At 34.9% G+C, this 23,546-nt stretch overlaps 1 pseudogene; it reads left to right on the top strand.

Annotated features, from left to right (window-relative positions):
• Positions 1–16,682: 16,682 nt before the first annotated feature.
• On the top strand, positions 16,683–18,833 carry LOC132623973 (AAA-ATPase At3g28610-like; annotated as a pseudogene).
• The last annotated feature ends 4,713 nt before the right edge of the window (positions 18,834–23,546 follow it).

Genomic DNA, 23,546 nt, shown 5'->3' with positions numbered 1-23,546 from the left:
ATTTGCGTCATACAAACTTGCATCATCCAACTCATTGAGAAAATACATACTCCCTGCGTCTCAATTTATGTGATACAGTTTGATTGGGTTACAAAGTGTAAAAAAAATAACTTTAAATCTTGTGGTTTAAAACAAGCGAAAGATATTTGTGTGGTTATAGATTGTTTCGTTAAGCGTAAAATGTAAAGTTTAAAGTTAAATTGTTCACAAATAAGGAAATGTATCATTCTTTTTGGACGGACTAAATAATAAAGTGTATCACATAAATTGAAACAGATGGAGTATTTGTTTTACAAAGACAGCTCAAATAAGACACATACAAATCATAAGTGGATTCATGATTTGAACTTTATGGTTCCGAAATACTACTTGATGCATACATATTTGAATTATATTGTACAATATTTATTATGTGTATATATTTACTAAATATCTTAACATATTATAAAAGTTTTGCGAAAGTTAGTGGGTTAAGTTAAGCCATAACTTATACGGAGTTTTCTCTATTTGTCCCTGTTACAAATTATTTTTTGTAAACTCTAAAACAAATGCCACTTCTCACCCCAAATTTTCATATGTGTGACTGGTCATGCTGTTCAAGAAACAAAAGAAGTTGTTCTATTAAAGTAAGTAATGTTTGTCGAATTTAAGTTTTTATAAGCTTACAATTTGTTTGAATTTTCACACAATTAATATAAAATGAACCAATTCTAGCATGGTATTTACTATGTTTTCAAGTTTTTAATTTAGCTTAATATAAAAAATTACCTTTAGTTGATTATAACTAATAATGCAAAATGTTGAAGGTTGCTCTAGTAATAGAAATCTCTCTTTGTAATTAGAGTTACAAGCCACTCGAAAGGCAAAAATCATATGCTCTCACTGATGAGCCGTGTGGATTTTTGTGACTTGGGAAAAGGGTTAAGGGTTGGTTAACATAAAACAAAAGGATAATGCTTCTTTTTTTGTAGGGCCACGTTGGTACATAAGTTACTCTAAATTATTTGCAACGTTTGTGAGGATGTTTCCCCATACTTCCAATGGGGATAGCTTTTCTCTCAACAACCCTCACAGAAAGGCCACAAAGTCAAAAGATAATTCATAGCGTCAAACTCTAGCCGTTAAAATACTCACTCTACTAAAAGGCAAAAGCTGTCACTCTCGAAAGACTCGTGTGGAACTAACATGCTTCGTGTTCTCATTTACATTAGAGAGGAAACTTCATAGGTAAGTTTCATTACATTTTTAAATTGTAAATTTAACTTCAATTGTTTCACATATTAGTTATGCGAGGATATAATGTAGGAATTGTAATGATTAATAATGTAATGACTAATAATGACAGAATTAGTATGCAGTGATTAATAACGATGATTTATTATGTATAAATTGCCTATTTTCATAAGGTATTCTTATCTTTAAATAAGTTTAATCTCTGCATTGTTATATGTGTTTTTATTTCATACTGCTAGTCAATATTATAATTGTATAGTTATTACAATAGATATTCCTTCCTAGAATAGAATAGGACTTTGATTGTATAGTTATTACAATATATACTACTTCCTAGAATAGGACTTTAACCCTACAGTTGTATAGTTATAAATATTCCTATGATATTATTGAACAAGTACAGAAAACAATTCTAAAAGTCTTGTGTTTCTTCTATCATAGTATACAGATCCAAAATCTATTTTTTTTTCTTGTGCTCTATATTCCTCTACACAGGTACTTTGCTACCTTCTTGTTTCTCTGTTTCTCTAAACAGGTACCCTGTACCTTTTTTTTCTTTCTTTTTCTCTCAGTCGTATTTTGTCGCTCCATGGATTCGAAATCATCCTCACATGATTTGCTCTCCACAAAATTGGACGGTTCCAATTTCGCTCTATGGGAATTCCACTTCGGAATCTTTGTTCAAGGTAAGGGCCTTTTTGGGTTGTTAGATGGTTCTACTCGTCAGCTAATAGATCCAAAAAAGATGGATCTATGGAAATTAAATAATGCAAAGGTAATAACTTGGATGCTGAATTCGGTACATGTTGACATTGCTATGGGACTTAGACCATTTAGGCATGCTTCTGAGATGTGGCTCCACCTCCGTACAGTCTATCAATAAAGCAATCTTGCGCGAGAATTTGAAGTGGAGCGAAACATTGCCGATTATACACAAGGGGACAAGAATGTTCACTCTTTTTAAGCTAGTGTTCACTCTTTTTAAGCTAGCTTGCAATCACTCTGGTCAGAACAAGATCAATTTTCTGGGCAGAATATGTCTACGGCAGGGCTCAAGGAAGTCCTGAAAGAAAGGGAGAAGACAAGAATGGTGCAGTTCTTAATAAAACTCAGGCCTGAATTCGAGTCGATTCGTGGCAGCTTGTTGAACAGAGAAGTCACACCTGCTCTGGACGTTGTGTTGGCAGCCGTTTTGCGTGAAGAGACCAGGCTTGGAACTCAGGCTGCCATGGAGTCCACGCCATTACCTCTTGTTGCATTACTTGCAGAAAAATCAAATTGTGTTACTTCGACAGGAAATACTAAGCGAAGTGTCCAATGTTATGAAAGCCACGACTTCGGTCACATAGCAGCCAATTGTCCAAAGAATAAAAAGTATTGTGCTTATTGCAAGATTGCTGGCCATCATATTTCGGACTATTGTCGTCGCCCAAACTGTTATATCCCGTAATTTTATACGTCGAGTTATTCGCAAAAGAATCGACTCAAGTTAAAGATGGGATCATTTTCAGGCACGAAGTAGAAATCTTTAATTTCCGGTCTCTATTAGAAAATGAATTGTTTAAAAAATTTTACCTAGTGTAAAAATATTAATGGAAAGTTGGATTAATTTACCATGATTAGATTATTAAGTGGGGATTAAAATTTAATTATTCATTAAACAAGTCACTAGTGCACTAAGTGGGCCCCACCAAGACATGTGGCCAAATTTGATAGGCTCTAGCCTTGAGTGGGACACTTGTCACTCTTAGGGGCTGCTATATAAGAGAAAAATCTGCACTAAGGAACCATTTATCATCTTCAACATTACAAGAAAAGAAAAACCCTAAAGATTGAGAGAGGTGCTCACGGCTATGGTGGAAAAATCAAGTTCACCAAGCTTGATTCAAATTAATTTTCCATGGTGTTCTAAATCAAATGAAGGTCTATGGTGATGTGAATTGGTCCTTGAGGGCAGCAAGGGTAGCCTTTAATTGGAGCCATTAAATTCAGAAAATTAAGGAGCCAATTTGCTAAGGTAAGAGTTGATCATTTTCTATATGTTTTAGGATGAATTTGCAAGTGTTGTGGAATGCCGTAGGGCTGTTTTTTTTTTAATTGAAATTTGATGGACTGTTTTGGGTTTCCTATTGAAACAAAATTGAAGTAATTCTTGTACATGGATGGTTGTTGTTATTAATGTTATGGATTATGTAAAAGGTGAAAGGAAAGTTTAAATCATGTTAGAACCTGTTGTGAAGTTAGACCAGTTTCCTCGCACATAATAGTTGATGTTGTTGTTGTTGTGGGCTGTTTTGATAAGGTTTTTGGTGGAAAATCTCATGTGATTATATGGCTATTTGAGGTTGTCATTGTTATGGTTAAATTATAGTTAGGGGTTGTTCTTGAGGAATTGGAGAACTAAGGATAGTTAAGATTTGTATTGTGACGTTATAATGGGTGGGGCTGTTTTAGAACTTGTTGTAATGTTACGATAGTTTTCTTGCATATAGAGGTTGATGTTGTTGCTGTGTTGTTGCTGATGTGAATCATCACACTTGGAGGAAAGAAGCGTATAAAATATCGTATGCGAAGTGTGTGCGATCTGCTTGGTATATTCTTAGATGTTCGTGAGATTATCGGTCATTGTTATGTGGTAACTAAGGGCTGTTTTGTGATGAATTTCATGGCTGTTTTATGATAAATTTTGTGGCTGTTTTGGGGCTGCTTGTTATAGATTTTGTGGCTGTTTAGTAGTGACATTTTGGGGGCTGTTTGTTGTAATTTTCGTGGCTGCTCTTGTTGAGTCGAAACGCAGGGATTATAATTATGATTATGTACAATATATGTAGTATATTTGCTGGAGTATGGGTTGTTCTTGATGGCTGGTCTAACATTGTTAAAGGGGCTGGATAAGCATAAGGAATTAGTGTATTAATCACTTTGTTGTTGTGATTGTTGATTTGGCCGAGCTAGATTCTCAGGGTTGGCCTATTTACAGGGGAAATGCTGCCGAATTTTCTGTAGAATTTAACGTTAGTTTGGAATAAATGACTTAAGTACCCTTAGCTAATGTTTGATATTTGTTGGCATACTTGTAGACCTTGGGGAGCCCGAGGCGTAGATTGGGATTAGCTTTAGTCGGGTTAGCTTGGAGTGCGTACGAGGTATGTAAAGCAACCTTCTTTTCTTGGCATGTCATAGTTTCACATAGGCTAGATTAGAGCCTTAAGGAAATTCCAAATCCGAAATCCGAGCATGTTATGATCTGTATATGTTCCTTGGCACTCTTATGTATAATTTGATGAAATATGAACCTTTATGTATTTGAAATATTCGCTTTCCGAACTTTGCGCAAAAAGGTTTCACTTTAAAGAACTTCGAAATTTCTGAATGCCATACCTTTCGCATGAATGCTCGGATTGTTCCAATATTTTTATAAAAGTTTGCATTACGTATAATGAGTATGTTTTCCATAAGCGGGCCCGACTTGGGTAAATTCCCGTCTGTGGGTCCCGCGACTTTCCTTTATGTAATTCGGAGAATCTTTAAAAGAATTTGGTATGACTATTATTCCGATTTCAAATATGATCATTTTACTTATGTTTGAATTTATGATAAGGATTTTATGCATATGACTACTCACGACTCTATTCGTGCATTCTGTTATTCCTTTCGCCGAGTCTCGGGCCGGTTCTATTATCGTGCGCACTTTGATATACTCTGGTGTTATGCTGTGTTTATGGTTCAACGAGCTACTCGATAAGGGGTTCGGGTTCCACTTATATTTGGTGTTATGTTGTGTATGGCGTTATGCTGTGTTGTGATATGTGACGGGGATACGGAGATTTGAAACTTTCTGGTGTTATGCTGTGTTATGGCGCCATCGACGGGCGGGCGACCATATTCTTCTGTACCCTACGCATGACTTATGTTTTAAAGTAAACCTTTTGATATGTTGGATTTATACTTATGTTCTGTACTACTATTTCGTTTATGCCTCAGATTTGTTTCTGTATTTTCTGCTTTGTATACTCAGTACATATTTCGTACTGACCCCCTTTCTTCGGGGGGCTGCGTTTCATGCCCGCAGGTACAGACGCACAATTTGGTGATCCACCGGTTTAGGACACCCTCTTTTGCTGTTGGAGTACTCTTCTCCTTTCAGAGCATATCTTTTGGTATACACTTTTGTTCGATATGTATGTATATATTCGTTCAGGGGTACGGCGGGGCCCTGTCTCGCCATATGATTCGTTTGGTCTGTTTAGAGGTCTGTAGACGTATTTGTGGGTGTGTGTGCCTACTTCTGTACAAATGTGTTTGTATGACCCTGTTCGTTATGGCAGCCTTGTCGGCGTGCACTTTGTATATGTTTTGGGCCGTTGCGCCATCTGTTAGCCTTGTCGGCTTTTGATTCATCTGTTAGCCTTGTCGGCTTTTGATACATTTGTTAGCCTTGCCGGCTTTTTGATATATATATATATATATATATATATATATATGTCCGCATACGGTTGCGTTGAAATGTGTTTGATACAGTTTGATATAGTTTGAGACGGCATATAGTATTTGTGGCCGTATATGCTATCTATATGTATTCGATTTGGATAAGTGTGTTACGATTTGGTATGTTTGTCTGTCTGGGTGTCCAAGTAGGGCACCAGTCACGGCCCACGGGGTTGGGTCGTGACACAAACCGTTCGCGACCTACTCACCAAGCATATCAGACAGATGTCACTACACCATCTGTTTCCTTCTCTGCTGGTCGTGATCTCGAAAGACTAATTCGAGATTCTATAGCAATTGTCCTTCCCGCTGCCATCTCAAGTGCACTCTCGGTATCCTCTTCATGTACAATTAATTCTATTAAATCTACTTGGGATCTCGATTCAGTTGCTTCCAATCATATGACGGGAGATTTATCTCAATTTTCTTCATTATCTGATGATGTTTCTAAACATGTTATTCATACGGCAAATGGGCACACATTGCCCGTGTCGGGTATTGGTTCTGTTGGAAATCTGTCTAACATTCTTTATGTACCAAAGTTGAAGGCTAATCATGTTTCAGTTGGTCAACTAGTTAATCAAAATTGTGTTGTGAAATTGTCACCTAACGGTAGTGTTGTTTAGAATCTGAAAACCTGAATGAACATGGCCACGGGGCGTAAAGTTGGCAGAATGTTCTACTAGAGTCAGTTCATCGTCACTTGCATCATTGTTTTCTTTCAGTTTCTGCAACAGATGTTACTCGCTCGAATAAGTTGCTCACTCTTTGGCATAATAGGATGGGTCATCCTCATTCCTCTTGGCTTCAGCACATGCTTAAATCATGTCTTCCAGCAGCACATGGCATCCATTCCAGTCTCTCTCTGTCATGTTCTAATTGTGCCGGTTCGAAAAGTCACAAGCTCCCTTTTCCATCCAGTTCATCTGCTTATAAAGATCCGTTTGATCATTCTCCTATTTTTTCAAGGATGGGATATAAGTACTTTGTTTTATTTATTGATCATGTATCTAGATACACATGGGTGTTTTTTATTCGAAATAAATCTGAGGTTCCGGCTTGTATTATGAATTTTGTTGAGTATGTGCATGCACAATTTCATAAAACTATAAAAATATTTCGTTATGATTCCGGGGGAGAGTACATTAAGACTTATCTTGTTGAGTTTTTCAAAAATAAGGGAATTATAGCCCAACGGACTTGTACTCGTACTCCAGAAAAAAAGGGCATCATAGAAAGGAAAAATCGACATGTTTTGGAAACTACATTGGCTCTTTTGGGTACGTATAATATGCCAAAGAGTTTCTGGCCTGAAGCTATACATACTTCTGTCTATTTGATCAATAGACAAACTTCCCCAATCATTGGCAATGAGACTCCATACTTCAAATTATTTCACGGGAAGCATGATTATTCTCACTTGCGAGTTTTTGGTTGTGTTTGCTTTGTCTATCTTCCAGCACATGAACGGCAAAAGCTTTCAGCAAAAGCAGCACAATGTATTTTTGTTGGCTACAGCTAGAGCTGTAAATATGGGCTTGGCCCGCGAGGCCGGCCCAACCCAACCCTTTATTTAAGTAGGGTTGGGCTAAGATTTCTTTGGCCCATATAGAAGTGAGGCTCAAAAGCCCAGTCTCTCTTAGCCCTCTAGCCTCAAGGGTTGGGCTGAGGCCAGCCCTTGAGGCCAAAAAAATAATAAATTAATTAATTTTAAAAAAAATATAAGTAAGTTAAACAAAAAGATAAAAAGTAATGAGAAAAAATAATATACTTACTGCTAAGTAGTAATTAGAAAATGGAGTAGTACTTTTTAGTCTTAGAATTTATATTATGTTTAATTTCTTTTGAATGTGATCTGAATTAGTGATTAAAAATAATAATTTTTATTTGTTCTTTTGATTTTTTTTCTTCTATGATATGGATTAGCGCAAGAATGGGTGGTAAGGATTCTATTTTGCAAAAGTTTCATGTTCAAAATGTACCAAAATTCGCTTAGAAAATGTTATTTCGGAACACTAAAAAACTTAAAGGGCTGGCCCGTCCTAGCCCGCGGCCCGCTTAGGGTTGGGTTGGGCTGCCATTTTGCAGGCCCTTCAATTAAAAGGGCCAGCCCGTCCTAGCCCATTTAATTCTTTGGCCCTTTAGGGCTAGGTTAGGTTGGGCCGGGTCAGCCCATTTTGACAACTCTAGCTACAGCGACACGCAAAAAGGGTATCTATGTTATGATGCCTTTTGTCTTCAACTCCGAGTATCTAGACATGTTATTTTCTTTGAGGATCATTTTTCTTACAAACAAGATTCTAAAAAGCATGATTCGGAATCTGTTTCTTTTATGTACAAGTTTGATGATGATGCGGTAGCTACTAATCCTCCGCTTGACCCTCCAGAACAGCCCGTGAACTACGATAACAATGATCCCCAGCTCTCTTCTACTTCCAGTATCTACTCTTCATCTGCATCGTCAACTTCGGAAGAGGTTTCATCCCATTCAGTTACTCCCCCATGCCGGTTTGGAAGGACAAACCGTCACGCACCTGAACGGCTTGGTTACTCTCCAGGGAAATTTGGTAAATCTTACGCCATGCATACTACATTACATTTTGTTGATGTTCCTACATCTTGCTCACAGGCTTCTACACAAACCTGTTGAAAAAAGGCAATGTCGGAAAAGCTCCGTGCACTAAATGAGAATTCTACTTGGGACTTCGCTGATAAACCAGCAGATGGAGTTCTCATTAGAAGTAAGTGGGTGTATTCCATTAAACTCCAGGCAGACGGTACAATTAATCGCTACAAAGCTCGGTTGGTTGCTCAAAGGTACAAACAGGAGTATGGTGTGGATTATGAGGAGACATTTGCCCCTGTTGCTAAGATGACAACAGTACGAACATTATTGGTTGTGGCTTCGATAAAAGGATGGACCTTACATCAAGTGGATGTGAAAAATGCCTTTCTCCACGGCGACCTGCAAGAAGTTGTGTTTATGAAACCACTACCTGGATGTGTTTTGCCAAGACCAAATACAGTTTGTCATCTTCGTAAATCTCTATACGGCTTAAAACAGGCTCCCCGAGCTTGGTTTGATAAATTTCGATCAACGATTCAGACTGCGAGCTTCTCTCAGAGCTCTTCAGATCATTCCTTTCATACTTCTCCGACAGGTATCACAATACTTCTCATTTATGTTAATGATATCATTATCACAAGAAATGATCCAAAGAATATTACGAAGTTGAAAGAGTTCTTGTATGCCTCATTTAAGATGAAGGACTTGGGACGACTGACATACTTTCTTGGGCTTGAGGTTTTATACTTGCCTATTGGGATCATGCTTACACAACAAAAGTATGCTAGTGATCTTGTTGTGACGGCTGGTCTTACTGATGACAAGGTTGTATACACCCCGATAGAGATTAATATGAAGTATAAAGAGGCAGATGGAGAACTATTCAGTGATCCTACATTGTATCGGCAGTTGGTGGGATTATTAGTTTATCTCACTATGGCAAGGCCGAACATCTCATATGTAGTACAAGTTCTAATTTAGTTTGTGGATAATCCTTACCGTGTACATTACATTGCATTACTTCGTGTCATTCGGTATGTTCGGGGTTCTATTAGTCGAGGTGTTCTCTTCCGTTCTGATTCTCCTTTATGACTTGAAGGTTATACTGATGCAGATTGGACTGGTTGTCCAGATTCTCATCGCTCCATTACTGGTTGGTGCATGTTTCTTGGCACATCCTTGATATCTTGGAAATGTAAGAAATAATCTCGTAAGTCTAAATCATCTACAGATGCTGAGTATCGAGCTATGTCGGTAGCAAGTTCAAAAATTGTTTGGCTACAACGCCTATTATCTGAGCTCGGTATTGCTTTTACAACTCCTATGGTGTTACATGCTGATAACACTAGTGCGATTAAAATAGCCACAAATCCGGTGCAACATGAAAACACAAAGCACATACAGGTGGACCGCCACTATATTCGGGAATTGGTCGTCGATCGGCTCATCACTCTACAATACATTTCTTCTCATGATCAGCTTGCCGATTTGTTTACAAAGGCGATGACACGTGCACGACATCACTATCATATGTCCAAATGGCTACTGTGTGATCACCAGTATCAATTTGAGGGGAGAAGTTAGTCAATATTATGATTGTATAGTTATTACAATATATATTCCTTCCTAGAATAGAATAGGACTTTGATTGTATAGTTATTACAATATATACTCCTTCCTATAATAGGACTTTAACCCTATAGTTGTATAGCTATAAATATTCCTATGGTATTATTGAATAAGTACAGAAAACAGTTCTAAAAGTCTTGCGTTTCTTCTATCACATACTAGTTTTGGATACGTGCGTTGCACGTGTATTCCTTGCTAATTAATACAAATATCTTAAAATGGTATAAATAATTTTAGAAAGCGTGTGATCAATTATAGCAACACATATAAATATACATATACATATCAAAAAGTTGTTGATTGTACAGAATTTCAATTAACATATGTTTCCGGAAGACTAGTAGATATTGTCAATTTCATGGCATATACCGACAAAAAATAGTAGTTATTTGTGATATGTTTATTTAATAGTCATTGGCATCAGAAAACTGAATTAATGTATATAAAATATAATTGCACGTAAATATACCTTTTGTCTAATCAAACTTTTGAGTCCTTTCATATGTAAATTTAACATAAAAATAATATTACTGCTGAATTGTATAAATATAACTCTATTACGAAATATAACAAAACAATCGCGAGTAAAATGTTGGTAGTTTGATATTTTAAAAACCATAAAAGAACTTGACAAACAAAAGCGCATACCTAGATGCATGAGAAGGGTCATATCATTGAATTCGGGAAAGGAAAAAATCCCCAAACTCGATCATGAGTTAAACAACAGCTAAACCAAGTCTCTCAATTTGCAAGCTTATTTTCATTCTCTCTTTCTTTTTAAAGGTGAAGAGAGAAATCCTGATTGATATATATTTAATATTTCTATGTTGCATTATTCAGTGCAATACTTAAATTGATAACTGGGGTCGGAAATCGAAAGAGTTGGGATGGACTTGCTGAGTAGATGGAAGCCATGGGAATACTGGGTGCCGTGCATGAAGAGATTTAAACAAATTAATAGGAAAATAAAAAGACTTCATCTAAAAGAGATAAATAGTACTCCCTCCATTCTAGTGGTTTGGGATTTCAAGAAGAAATTGGTCTTCTTCTTCCAAAATGACCCTTATTTAAATAATCGAAAATCATTAAGCTTTTATTTTTCTAGGCATTTAATTAGGAGTAAGTTAGTAAAAATACTCCTAATTTTCTAGGAGTAAGCACTTTCTTAAAGGGTGTGCATAAGCCTAAAAAGTCACTTATTATGCAATGGAGGGAGTAGAACTAATAATTACTAAGAGAGACATAAATGGAGTATGAAAACTGAAATTGAGAATTGAAAAGGTCGGGTTGAACATGGTGGATAGATGAAACAGTGGCCTAAGTTTAATGTGTCATAAAAAGAGATCTACATAATTAAAATATTAAATAGGATAACAGAGAGACTCTAGAAAAGAGATTATCAGTGATAAGTGATAACTAAGAAATAGATAAATAGAGTATTTTTTAACTTTTTGCCAATTATTTAAGTGAAAAGTAACGGAAAAAAATTTTAAACTTCAGGTGGCGTTCCACATTCCCTTCTTTATAACCACAATTATTGCATCTCTACATGTTTACAATGGTAGTAATTGATCATTCATTGGATTTCATCAATTAAGCCAAATTTTAAGCAACAAAATTTAATATTTAATAAGAGGTTATATTGGTCAATTAACTTTTGAAAGGTATTATCGTAATTCAACTATGATGCTTCCCACTTTTAATATAATATGATTATACCATGTATAAAATAATAATAATAATAATAATAATAATAATAATAATAATAAATTCCCATATAATTAATGTAGGTTTATTTAGTATTGCTACCAAACACGACAATAGTTAGAAGCAATTATTATATTTTTTTCCTAACGTGGCCAACTAGCTAGGCGTATCATCATCTGCATAATTTCATACTGGAATAATTTTGCCCATACCTTCAACCGAACGACCCTTAAATGAAAGTTAGAATTTTATTAAGTAGTCCTCAAATGAACATCATAAGAAGAAGAAAAAAAATTAATTAATTTTGCAAAGTGTTCACAATACTTTGTGAGAAGTTTAGGTAAACAATTATAAGTACTTGAACAAAAATTCTGTGACATGTATTATGATTCCCTGTACTTTTCCACCGCAAGTTCTCAACTTGCATGGTATTAATGTTAAACGATTTGATAACCTTTTTTTACAAATCCTCAAAAATATTGTGAGGTTTACTGAAAATTTTGTATCATGGGTTGAGCGCCGGCGGAAGGGGGAGCATATTACTCTGCGACAAACAAGAAATATTGTACAGTTGTTTAATTGACCAAAATAAATCAAAGACTATGATCTGTTATCAATTAGACGAATCAGCATTACGTTTACCTAAAAAATCACCAGTGAGCTTCTTGGAACATCCTAAAAGCATGATATTTGTTTTGATAAGTGCAAAGTAGATTAAAGAAGTTGTGAAAAGAACCTTTATCGTACTTCTAGATTAAAGACGTTGACTCATTTGTCATGACTCATTTTGCCTCCAAAGTCCGAACTGATAAGCCATGCTGTCATGCTGATCATTGATCATCATGAAATATTTGTTCACACTCAGATCAATGTATGACACAGTATTTGTCCTTTACATACCTTTACTTAACATGATCAATCATATACATATATTTCCACCTCAATTTATAACTATCATACTATATTAATTTTGTTGTTGTTAAGGACAATGAGGATTCGAGCAATTATGAAAAAGAAGAACAAACAATTTTAACATGGAAATTCTCGAGGGAAAGAAAATCACAATTGTCACCACTCTTGTTATTCAATGAAAGATGTATTAACAAGGATACATAATTATAAAAGAAAGACATGTATATATAGCCTGCGAAAGATCCTAAATCTAGTCTAAATAGGATATCCCCTGCAACCCCTGCGATCGATCCAAGAAACTGGTCCTTACATCAGTCCTACAAACATAACAGTTATAAACACTAAACACTAAAACATAACGGTGTATAGTAAATTTTCTGAACAATATTATTTGTTCGAAAAACAAAATGGCTCTATTACTTACTGTTTACTTGTAGATCGATTGCAACAAAAAATAATTGTGATATGGCGGTTGAAAATTTGGTTTAGCGGTAAAAACGTTTAGCTGCGGTTTGGACTGTCGCTAATAAAGCCATCATTGAAGTATTTTGCGGTAACTTTTCGTGAATGCTGGAAAACAACTACAATTAGTTCATTTAATTTATTTATACCATGTTTGGCCAAGCTTCTATTAATTTATTTTGAAAAATGTTTTTCAAACAAGTACTTTTGATGAGAAGCAGTTTGTGTTTAGCCAATTAATTAAAAAACACATTTGAACAACAATTAGTGTTTGACCTAGTGGTTAAAAACTCTTTATTTTGAAAATAGCTTTTCAAAAAAGTACTTTTAATGAGAAGCATTTTATGTTTGGCTATTCATTTGAAAAGTGTTTTTGATTGCATATTGTGTTTGGCTAATCTTCTTTAAAAAAAAATGCTTTTGAGTGTCAAATTACGAAAAAGGACATGTATCAATAAACGTTTATTATCAAGATTATTTTATAGAGAGAAATTATTTTAAATATCAATTATGAAAGACTTTTTTTAAGTTTTACATTTAACTAATTAAAATTTAAAATTACATATTAAATTTTTTAATTAATATATACATAAATAAATAAATAAATAAAATATTAAACAATGATATAATATCAACACGATGATTTAAATATACTCAAAAACTACAACCAAAATAAAATTCAACAGAAAAATAAGTAGAATCCTTCGTACATCACGAAGATCCTCAATTATTTCATTCCTAATGGATTAATGAGGGATATACTTGGTAAATATGTATTTGTGGTAGGGATATTTTTGTCTTGAAGAAAATTAATTTTTGCTTCTGCTTTTTTCAAGAAGCAGAAATTTTCTACTTCTCCCTAACCGCAGAAAAACTTCTTCTGCTTCTACTTAAAAGCAGTTTAATTAGCATATTTGGCCAAACTTATTTTTTCCTAAAAGTACTTATTTTTTTCAATAAATGCTTATTTTTTAAAAAGTGAGGTGTTTGGCTAAGCTTTTAAGAGAAAATAAGTGCTTCTGGAAAGTAGCAGCAGTTTTCATAAGGATTTAATTAATTAATGTAAAGTCTTATGTTTAATGATGAGTACTTGCCCTCAGCATTTTAGAATTTATGATCAGACTCCACTCACTTACTTACCACCGAGTCAAAATTTCTAATTCTTTATTCAAGATTCAAGAGGTCTTTTTGCCATCTTCTCCTCAAGTTTACCCCAAATACTTCGTGGCCAAGGTACTGGAAATCATAACGTGCATATAATGACAATATTTTAATAAGGCAAAATCAAAGCCCGACGTTCAAATTAAAAGGTGATCTACGGACTGAAAAAGTGAAACACGTAGCAAGACACGAGGTTCCAATAGAATTAGTTAATAGCTCGAGTTTGTCTATCTTTTCACTTTTTGCCTTATTCATTTCACAAAGCTTTGGGGGAAAGTCACCCAACCGAAGATCAGGGAAACTTCGAAAACAGACATTAGTGTATTATTTTTTATATTTTTTTTTAACAATTCTTAAAACATTTCACAATATTTCAAAGTAAAATATATTCTATACACCTTTTACAATTTTCAAGAGTTCGAGTTGTTTTCATATTTTTATAACATATATTCTTGTACGTGTGCCACATGAAGCAGACGTAGGAACTTGGCTATCTCCTGTCCTATATATATATATATATATATATATATATATATATATAATATACTAGTGTTGTTTGGCCCGTGCTTAGCCCAAATTAACATTAAAAATTATATTTGTAGATTTAAATTTTTTCTGCCCTTACTTCTCTGTTTTTATAACATTAGTTTGACATTTTTTAAAAAAATTCTAAAATTTTAAAATACAAAAATGTATTTGAAAATTATAAAGGGAAATATTTTCTTAGTTTATATATTAGACTTAAAAGAATCAAACAAATGAAAGCTCTCCTAATTTCTATTTTACTGAATTTTTTGAGAATATAGTCTCTGATAATTCAAATTGAGCATTTCACCTGTTTCTATGAATTGACTCCACAAGCTGACTTATTTTTGTAAAAGGATTTTTCAATATTCAAACTGTTGTATGATGAAATAAAAAAAGTTCACGTATAAATAAAGATAAAGAGCCTTGATATTGTAAGATACTTTTGTAGATATTTTTTCAAATTAAATCACAACAAAATATATTAAAACGTCAATGAAATTAAATTATTCTTATTCGAAGTTTTCTTTTTCCTTCCAAAGATACATGTTAACAAATAATTTTTTTTTTTCCTTTTCCTTAATTTAATGTAAAGAAGCAAACTTTTAGAGGTTTAAACCAAATAGAGAGAAGAATATGGAGAGGAACATATGAGATGGGCCATGTTTTGTATGTAAAGTAAGCCCTAATAAATACTTCAGTTAAAAAGGAGATGTTGCTCCAAAAGTTATCTAAATTAATGTATAAGGATAACATAATGTAAAAGATACTCCTTCGGTCCATATAATAAGTGCTTTTAGCTTGGGCATACACATTAAGAAATAACTCACCCCTTAATGTAAGAAGTGTTTTTCCAAAAATATTCTTAATAAAATAATATCAATGTAATATGTGTTCTTAATTATGTAAAATTCACTTACCTAAATAAGGATAAATTTGAAGAAGAAAAACTACTACTATCTTTTTAGTTATATAGAAAAATTATTTATTTTGAATTAGATATAAAAAAATAAAAATACCACACACTCCCAAGTAAATTTATACTGAAGTAGATGAAAAATAAAACTGTAGCAAATTTTTGAAGGACTAAAATTGCTTTTAAGCTTTTAGATATAGTTATAAAATTGTCGTTTACAAAGTATGTTACTTCTATATTCAGATCAAGAATGTTTTAGGAATTAAAGGGTCAAAAACACCCCTCTACTTTTAAAAAAAGGCTAAAAACATCCTCCAAATTTATTTTAGGTCAAAAATATTCCTCCCATCCTTAAAGTTTTCAAATATACCCCTGTCTTGACTGAAATTATCCCCCAAAATAACCCAAAATTATTTTTTAAACCAGCTCTATCATTTAAATCCTACCCAACTAAATAATAATCCATAAGATTCCCTGATTCCCTCAATACGTAGGTATGAAGTTTGAGGAATTGGGGGAATAAGGGAATCTTATGAGAAATTATTTAATTGGATCGGGTTTAAATGATAGAGCTGGTTTAAAAAATGATTTGTTTTTATTTTGAGAAATAATTTCTATCAAGATAGAGATATATTTAAAAATTTTAACGACCGAAAAGATATTTTTTACTCTTTTTTCAAATTAGAGGGGTATTTTGACCCTTTTGCATTGTTGGATTGCCTCTATGGTTAAAAGAAGGCCTTAAAAGATTGTGGTCCGTCTGATAGCACATGTCATTTCTTACAATGGAAAATGACAGTTAAGTTTTCTTATAGAAAGACATGTAAAGATGACCTTATTTACAAGAATATACAAGGCAATTGAAGTAATAAGATGGAAAGCAAGGGTAATAAATAACGCGTAAAAGTAGAATCGGATCATTGGACCCACTACCAAAAAAAATGACTCAACATACCAATTGTAAGGTCACCGGTAGTGCTCTTCCGAAAATGAATTGAGGGCAACGCAATCAATAGCCAAATTACAGCCACGTGTAAATAATCAAAATTCCTATACAGTCCCCTGTGAGGGTGACAAATTTTGGCAATCCTTGTTTATATATAGTACTAACTAATACTAATATATTTGTATATTACAGCAAGATTTAAGTACCACAAAGTCACTCATTCTCATCTTTTTTCATAATCTTGTCTGGAAACTTAACCTCAAAAAAGAGCAACAACATGGTAGATACACTGACTGAATTATGCTCCAAGGCCCAAGCTTGCTGGATTGATGTTTATTTTGGGCACAATTCAGCAACTCTTCCCCGATGCACTTCACAACCGCATCGAACATTTGTGGAGGCGATTGGCCAATTTCTTCTACCCATATGTCCATATAACCATTGATGAATACTCCAATGACAAAAGAAATGAAGTGTACACGCAAATCAAAGCTTATTTGGGTACTAAGTCCTTCAACAAAGATGCAAAATATCTCAAAGCTGAGAAATTCAAGAATAGCAAGTCTTTAGCTGTTAGCTTGGACGACGGAGAAGAGGTCATTGATGAATTCCATGATGTCAAGCTCAAGTGGAACTATTATAAGGAAACATTCCTTGATAATTCTTCGAGGGGTCGTTCCCAGCTTCCGATAGAGAAAAAAATGTTACACGCTAACTTTCAATAAAAAGTATCAAGACATGGTCACGGGACAATATTTGAAGCATGTGATGGAAGAAAGCAAGGCCATTGAGTTCGAGAACAAGAAACAAAAGATCTACTCCAACGACAATGAGGATTGGTATTGGTATGGTAAAGGTAAGGAGATAAATCAAGAGGCAAATGAGCAGGTTAGATTAAAATAAATTGGGTCGAAATGTATTAAATAACAAGTCATAGCCCAATCCGTCCAACTTGATCATCGTCCCTTCCTTTTTAATTTGCTTTACACATGTACTCCAACCTGATTGATTTATTATGTTTGGGTTGCATTTTGACCTATTAGATTGCACTATTTTGACCAGTTTGACCCAATAATTTGATTTTTGTCATTTTGGGTTCAAGGTGTTGAATTGAGTCGACAAACATGGCCGAACCTGTTTAAACTTGGATGAATTACTAAAAGATTGGTTCTTTTTTGCCATCTCTAGGTATGTGGACGCACATCAACTTCGAGCACCCTGCAACGTTTGATGCTTTGGCTATGGACCCTAAGCAGAAAGAGGAAATAATTGACGATCTCATTGCTTTTAGCAAAGGGAAGGACTATTATGCCAAGGTTGGAAAGGCATGGAAGCGCGGTTACCTTCTTTATGGTCCACCAGGAACTGGAAAATCAACTATGATTGCTGCAATTGCCAACTTCTTAAACTATGACATTTATGATCTTGAGTTCACCTCTGTTAAAAATAACTCGGGGCTTAAGAAGTTGCTCATGGAAACAACAAGCAAGTCCATCATTGTTATTGAAGACATTGATTGCTCTATAGATCTCACGGGCAAGAGAAAAAAGAAAAAAGAAAAAGGAAACGACAAACGCTGAGCAGGAAGAAGATTCGGACACGTCTGAAGAGAAAGAAAGTCAAAACGAGGAATCAGGAAAACTTACGCTTTCGGGACTGTTGAATTTCATTGATGGAATATGGTCAGCTTGTGGTCAAGAGAGGATAATTATATCTACGACTAATCATGTGGACAAACTTGATCCAGCTCTAATACGTAGAGGACGAATGGATATGCACATTGAGATGTCGTATTGCAGATACGAAGCATTCAAAGTGTTGGCTAAGAATTACTTGGGCATCGAAACTCATCCTCTATTTCAAGAGATTGAAGGTCTAATAGAGGAAGTAGAAGTGAGTCCTTGTGATGTGGCCGAGAACTTGATGCCCAAAAATGCTTCAGGAAGTCCTCAGATTTGCTTGGACAACTTAATACAAGTTTTAAACAAGACCAAGAAAAATGCCAGCTTGAATTCCCAGAAAAGCAAAAAGTTGTCCACAAAATTAGTCAAAACCTGTGGCCGTCTAAAAAGGTTGTTTGAATGATGTTATCATGTATACTGTCAGTTTTAATTCTTAGAGAAAATAAAATGTTGTTGTACTCTTTCTTCCGTTAAGAGTGTTTCATCTACGTACGTAAACAATTCGTGTTTCTCAATACTTTCGCTGTTAGCCCAATGGGTTGTATCCAACATCCTGCTTTTGAAAATAGACTCGTCACAGTATGGCTAAAAGAAAAAAAAGTGTAACTTGGATCATGTACTAATACTGAGCCCACAGACGATTAAATGGATGTTTGGGCCAAAAGTCTTCCACCGAGAAATAGAAAAAATAAGGTTCTACGACATGGAACTTAAGAAACTTCATGATATTGTAATCTTTAAACTCTAAGTAAGGTGTTTGGCCATGAAAATCTAATATTTTTCACTTTATTTGGAATTTTGAAGTTGGAGTTGAAGATGGAGTTGTGTTTGGTTATAGATTTTACAAAGAATATTTGGTGTATGAAGGTACTGGAAGTGAAAATAAGGTTTTAGGTGTTTTTCAAATTCCAAATATAACTTCGAATTTTCATGGCCAAATGCTGATTTTCAAATAAAGTGGAAAAAAATTTCAAAAAAAGTGGAGTTATGTACCAATATTTCAGCACCCTGGCGTTCCTAATAGACTTCTTCTCCTGATTGGCTACCAAATGAAGATAAAAGTACGCTGTAACATACAGCTAACATTTTCAAATTAACTGATCTGGGTTCAAGTGGCTAATTAAGTTCACTATGATAGGAAGTGTGGGAAATTCAAGTAAGCACTGGGCAACTTGGACAACCTTATGTCACCCACAAGAAGAAGGTGGCATCGGGTTTTGAAGCCTACAAGATATATCTAAAGCCCTCTTTGCTAAACTGTGGTGGAACATGAGAACCAAACAATCCTTATGGAGAACTTTCATGAGTAATAAGTACTTAAAGAAGTTTCATGCTGTGATAGCCCCTACCGGATCAGGTACTTATGTGTGGAAGAAGATGATTAAATACCGAGATGAGATGGAACATGAGATATGGTGGAAGCTTCAACAAGGTAATTCTTATTTTTGGTTTGATAATTGGACAGGACTGGGAGCCCTATACCATATTACTCCACCAGATTTTGAGTGTGATCCCACAATCATCCTTGTAAAAGAAACTGGAGAAGTGGGGCAATGGGATGAACAGTTGCTAAGAAGAATCCTTCCTGAGGATCTAGCAGACCATATTGTGAAGCACATTAATCCACCAAATGAAAATGGCCAAGCAGATAAGGCTTTCTGGAAATTAGATTCGAGGGGGAAATTCACAGTTGGGTCTGCATTTCAATTGCTCAGACAAAGAAAAGACCCCAGTAATTTGTATAAGCATATGTGGATCAAAGGACTACCAATAAAGATAGCTTTTTTTATTTGGAGATTTTGGAAGTTCAAGCTACCACTGGATGATAAGTTGAAGAAATTGGGACACCAATTCCCTTCCAGATGCTATTGTTGTCAACATCCAGAAGTGGAAGATACCTCCCATGTCTTTTTACACTCACCAACAGCGCAAGCCATCTGGAAGTATTTTTGTGGACCAGTGGGAATAAATACTGAGAATTTGCAAGTTACCCAAATAATTAACAGATGGTGGGATATGCCTAGTAGATTACATGTCAAATGCATCAACCAAGTTGTCCCTGCTATTATTATTTGGGAACTCTGGAAGAGGAGAAACACTATGAGACATGAAGGGAAGGTGTCAATCACAAAACCCATTTACCAGGTGATGCATACTTTGATTCAATTCATGAAGGTGAGAAGGAGAAATTTTAGGTATGCACCATATAATTGGAGTGTGATTGTTGAGGCATTACAGAGATATTCTCCAAATATAAGAGTAACACCAGTGACTTGGAGAACTCCAGATATTGGATGGATAAAAGTCAATACTGATGGAGCCTCAAGAGGAAACCCGGGTATGAGTTCATGGGCCTTTTGTGTAAGGGATGAAAGGGGAGATGTGATACAAGCACATGCCAGAGAAATAGAGGATCTTCAAAGCACCAACACCGAGGCAGAGGCCCTAGCCATTTTACAGGCTCTCAGGTATTTAAAAGACAATCAATGGGATCAAATAAGGATAGAGACAGATTCACTTTTGCTGAAGAACTCTATTCAAAGGACATGGGAAATTCCTTGGCAAATCATTACTATGGTGGAAGAAATTTGAAGAATAAGTGAGGAAAAAGTGGTGGTGATAGAGCATATTTATAGGGAAGGAAACAAATTAGCAGATCACTTGGCTAATTTAGCTTTGGACACAGGGGACATATAATTCAATTCCTTTCATGACATGGAGAGCCACTGTAAAAGAATTGTGAACAGTGACAAATTACAGCTGCCCTATCTAAGAATTAGGTCATGTTAAGGAGACTGAATATAGGGGGAAGGTGGGAGAAAAGGAGGTCCTCACACTCAAATCCTTTGGGAGGAGAATGTGAAGGGTTTGGTTTACACTAATTGTTTGCTAATGGTTGCAGGTACACAAACTAACATAAATAGAGGATTTTAATTCAACAGGTATCACAGAACAACCACACCGAAGGAATACCAACAAGCAGCGAAACACAGTGTAATCAGGATGTTGAGAAGTTTTACCAGCATAAATTGCAACTGGTTGGAGGCACTTTTGACAAATGACATGAAGTGGAATTACTGCTCTTAATAATTGAGCACATCGAACACAACAGACCTCTTGAGTACACATGGGCATATAGTTTCTATTTAGTGGTTGTTTCTTAGTTAGTGGTATTAGCACCCCGGGATGCTCATCCTACTGAGAACTGGTCATTAGTTAGAAAATGTACTGCCTTGGTACATATAGAGGGCCAAATATAGAGCATGTGAGATATAGAAACAGAAGTTCTTTATGGAACAATTATTTCAATTTCCATTCTATTATTAATTTTTTAACAATTTGTAATATCAAATTAAGACAAGTTATAAGTCTTATTTGATCATTAGTTTAAATTTTGTATTTTTCATTAGCCTTTTTGGCTACAATTGTACAGACTTCTGGATTTTTTGATAAAATTTATAAAATTAGCCCTAGGCCAAAAGCCTAGTGGACTTTAATTTAAAAAAAAAAAAAAAAAAAAAACTAAGCACGCCTTTCAATTCATTTTCAATCCAATAAAATTTCATGCACCATAAGATCAATGGTGTCAAACTGAAAATTTGTCTTACTCCGTTTGATTAAAATCCAGCTAATTAACAGCTAACAGCTGAATTTTATAAAATTCGCACTAAAAAGTAAACCAAGTACTATTTTCTTGGAAAATAAAATGTTGCAGTAGATAATAATTTCTAACTATATGTTGGACTTTCCCTCCATACGAGTCATACATACAGAAAAAGAAAAGAAATGAAGAAATTAAGATGACACTGAAGGACCAATGACCAGGAAGTCAAAGTCTTTTGGTCTTAAGGCAATGTGAAATTGAAAGAACTATTCAAATGTGTCCACATGACACAGCATAGACCGAAGACTATTTGACTCTTTCACATGCATCAATCACTACTCATTCAAGCTCGTGGGTTGACTTGGTTGTTGGTTTTATCACACATAGAGCTAAATAATTTGTAAATGTACTTAATTTGGCTCTATAAATGGAGGATTTTGTGTACTCATCATAATTCATTAGTCATTGAAGCAGGGAAAAAGAAGAGATTTAGGGGATCTTGTCGCAGGAGAGATGGCACTTAACATTCCTTTAATTGGTAAAATGCCTAAAAGGAAACAATTAAGTGCCTCTGTCTTTCGACACGATGCCCACAATTTCTGTTGCATGATACATCAATCGTCTGCTCAATATATAAGTCCTTTACAACTATACAAGATGAGCATCTCCATTTTTTGGTTTCAATAAGGTCAGGTCTAATTGGGTTCTTTCTCCTTCGTTATCTGTAGGCAGTAACTCTTCGTTTTGATTGTATATGTTTCTAGATTTCTTTTTCTATTTTGCATTTGAGTAACAGACACCCATAGTCTTCACTAGTATATGTAAGTGCATTTGCAGTCCCTACAATGTCTATATCTCTTTATATTGACATTTGCATCTCCAAGAAGCCGCATAAACAAATGTGAAAAGGATTCATTCAATGTTTCATCAGCTGCATAATTTATTTACATTAGAACTCATATATTTCCAGCTCATTGGAAGCTCCAAAAAAAAAAAAAAAAAAAAAAAGGAATAGTTTTAGACACGATGCGACCAAAGATGGACAAAGTATTTGAAATAATTGCCAGTTTGCCCTTTAAATGGGCTGCTCTTTAATTCTTGTTCTTCATAACCGAACTTATAGGCATAAGTTGTTTAAAGCGCCGGCAGTGGCGAAGCCAAATTTTTTGTCTAGGGGTTCAAAAATATGAAGCAGTAATACAGGAAGAAGCCGAGGGGGTTCAACATCTACTATATATACACAAAAACAATATTTTTAACCTTGTTATATACAGTGTAATTTTTCGCCGAGGGGGTTTGGATGAACCCCTTGAGCCTACTTACCTCCGCCCCTGAGCGCTGGAGTTAACTTGTGAGATATTATGATGTGATAATATTAACTTATGCCCCACAAAAAATTGTTTGTTTTGAGGGACAAAATTAAAGACCAGCACAAAAAGGGACAAAAGTGCAAATGACCCAATTATTTTTGGATTAGTAGCCTGCCATTATTTAAGGGCAATTTGCAGGATTACCCTTCGCTGGGGATGGTCTTTAATTTTTATCGCTCAAAATCCGCGCAACTTATAGATTATTTGTTGAATGTGATATGTGAATTCCTTGACTGTGATAAAGGAATCTTGAAATTCTGCAAGACCGAGTCCTGTCACTGTGAAATATAGTTTTATTTAGCATTTGGGCTTCTAGATGTAATGGATCAGATGGAGAAATGAGGC

Source organism: Lycium barbarum, chromosome 12, assembly GCF_019175385.1.
Source record: "Lycium barbarum isolate Lr01 chromosome 12, ASM1917538v2, whole genome shotgun sequence".
Classification (NCBI taxonomy): domain Eukaryota; kingdom Viridiplantae; phylum Streptophyta; class Magnoliopsida; order Solanales; family Solanaceae; genus Lycium; species Lycium barbarum.
Note: the sequence above shows the minus strand (reverse complement) of the source record. Positions and strands in the feature narration are given on the sequence as shown.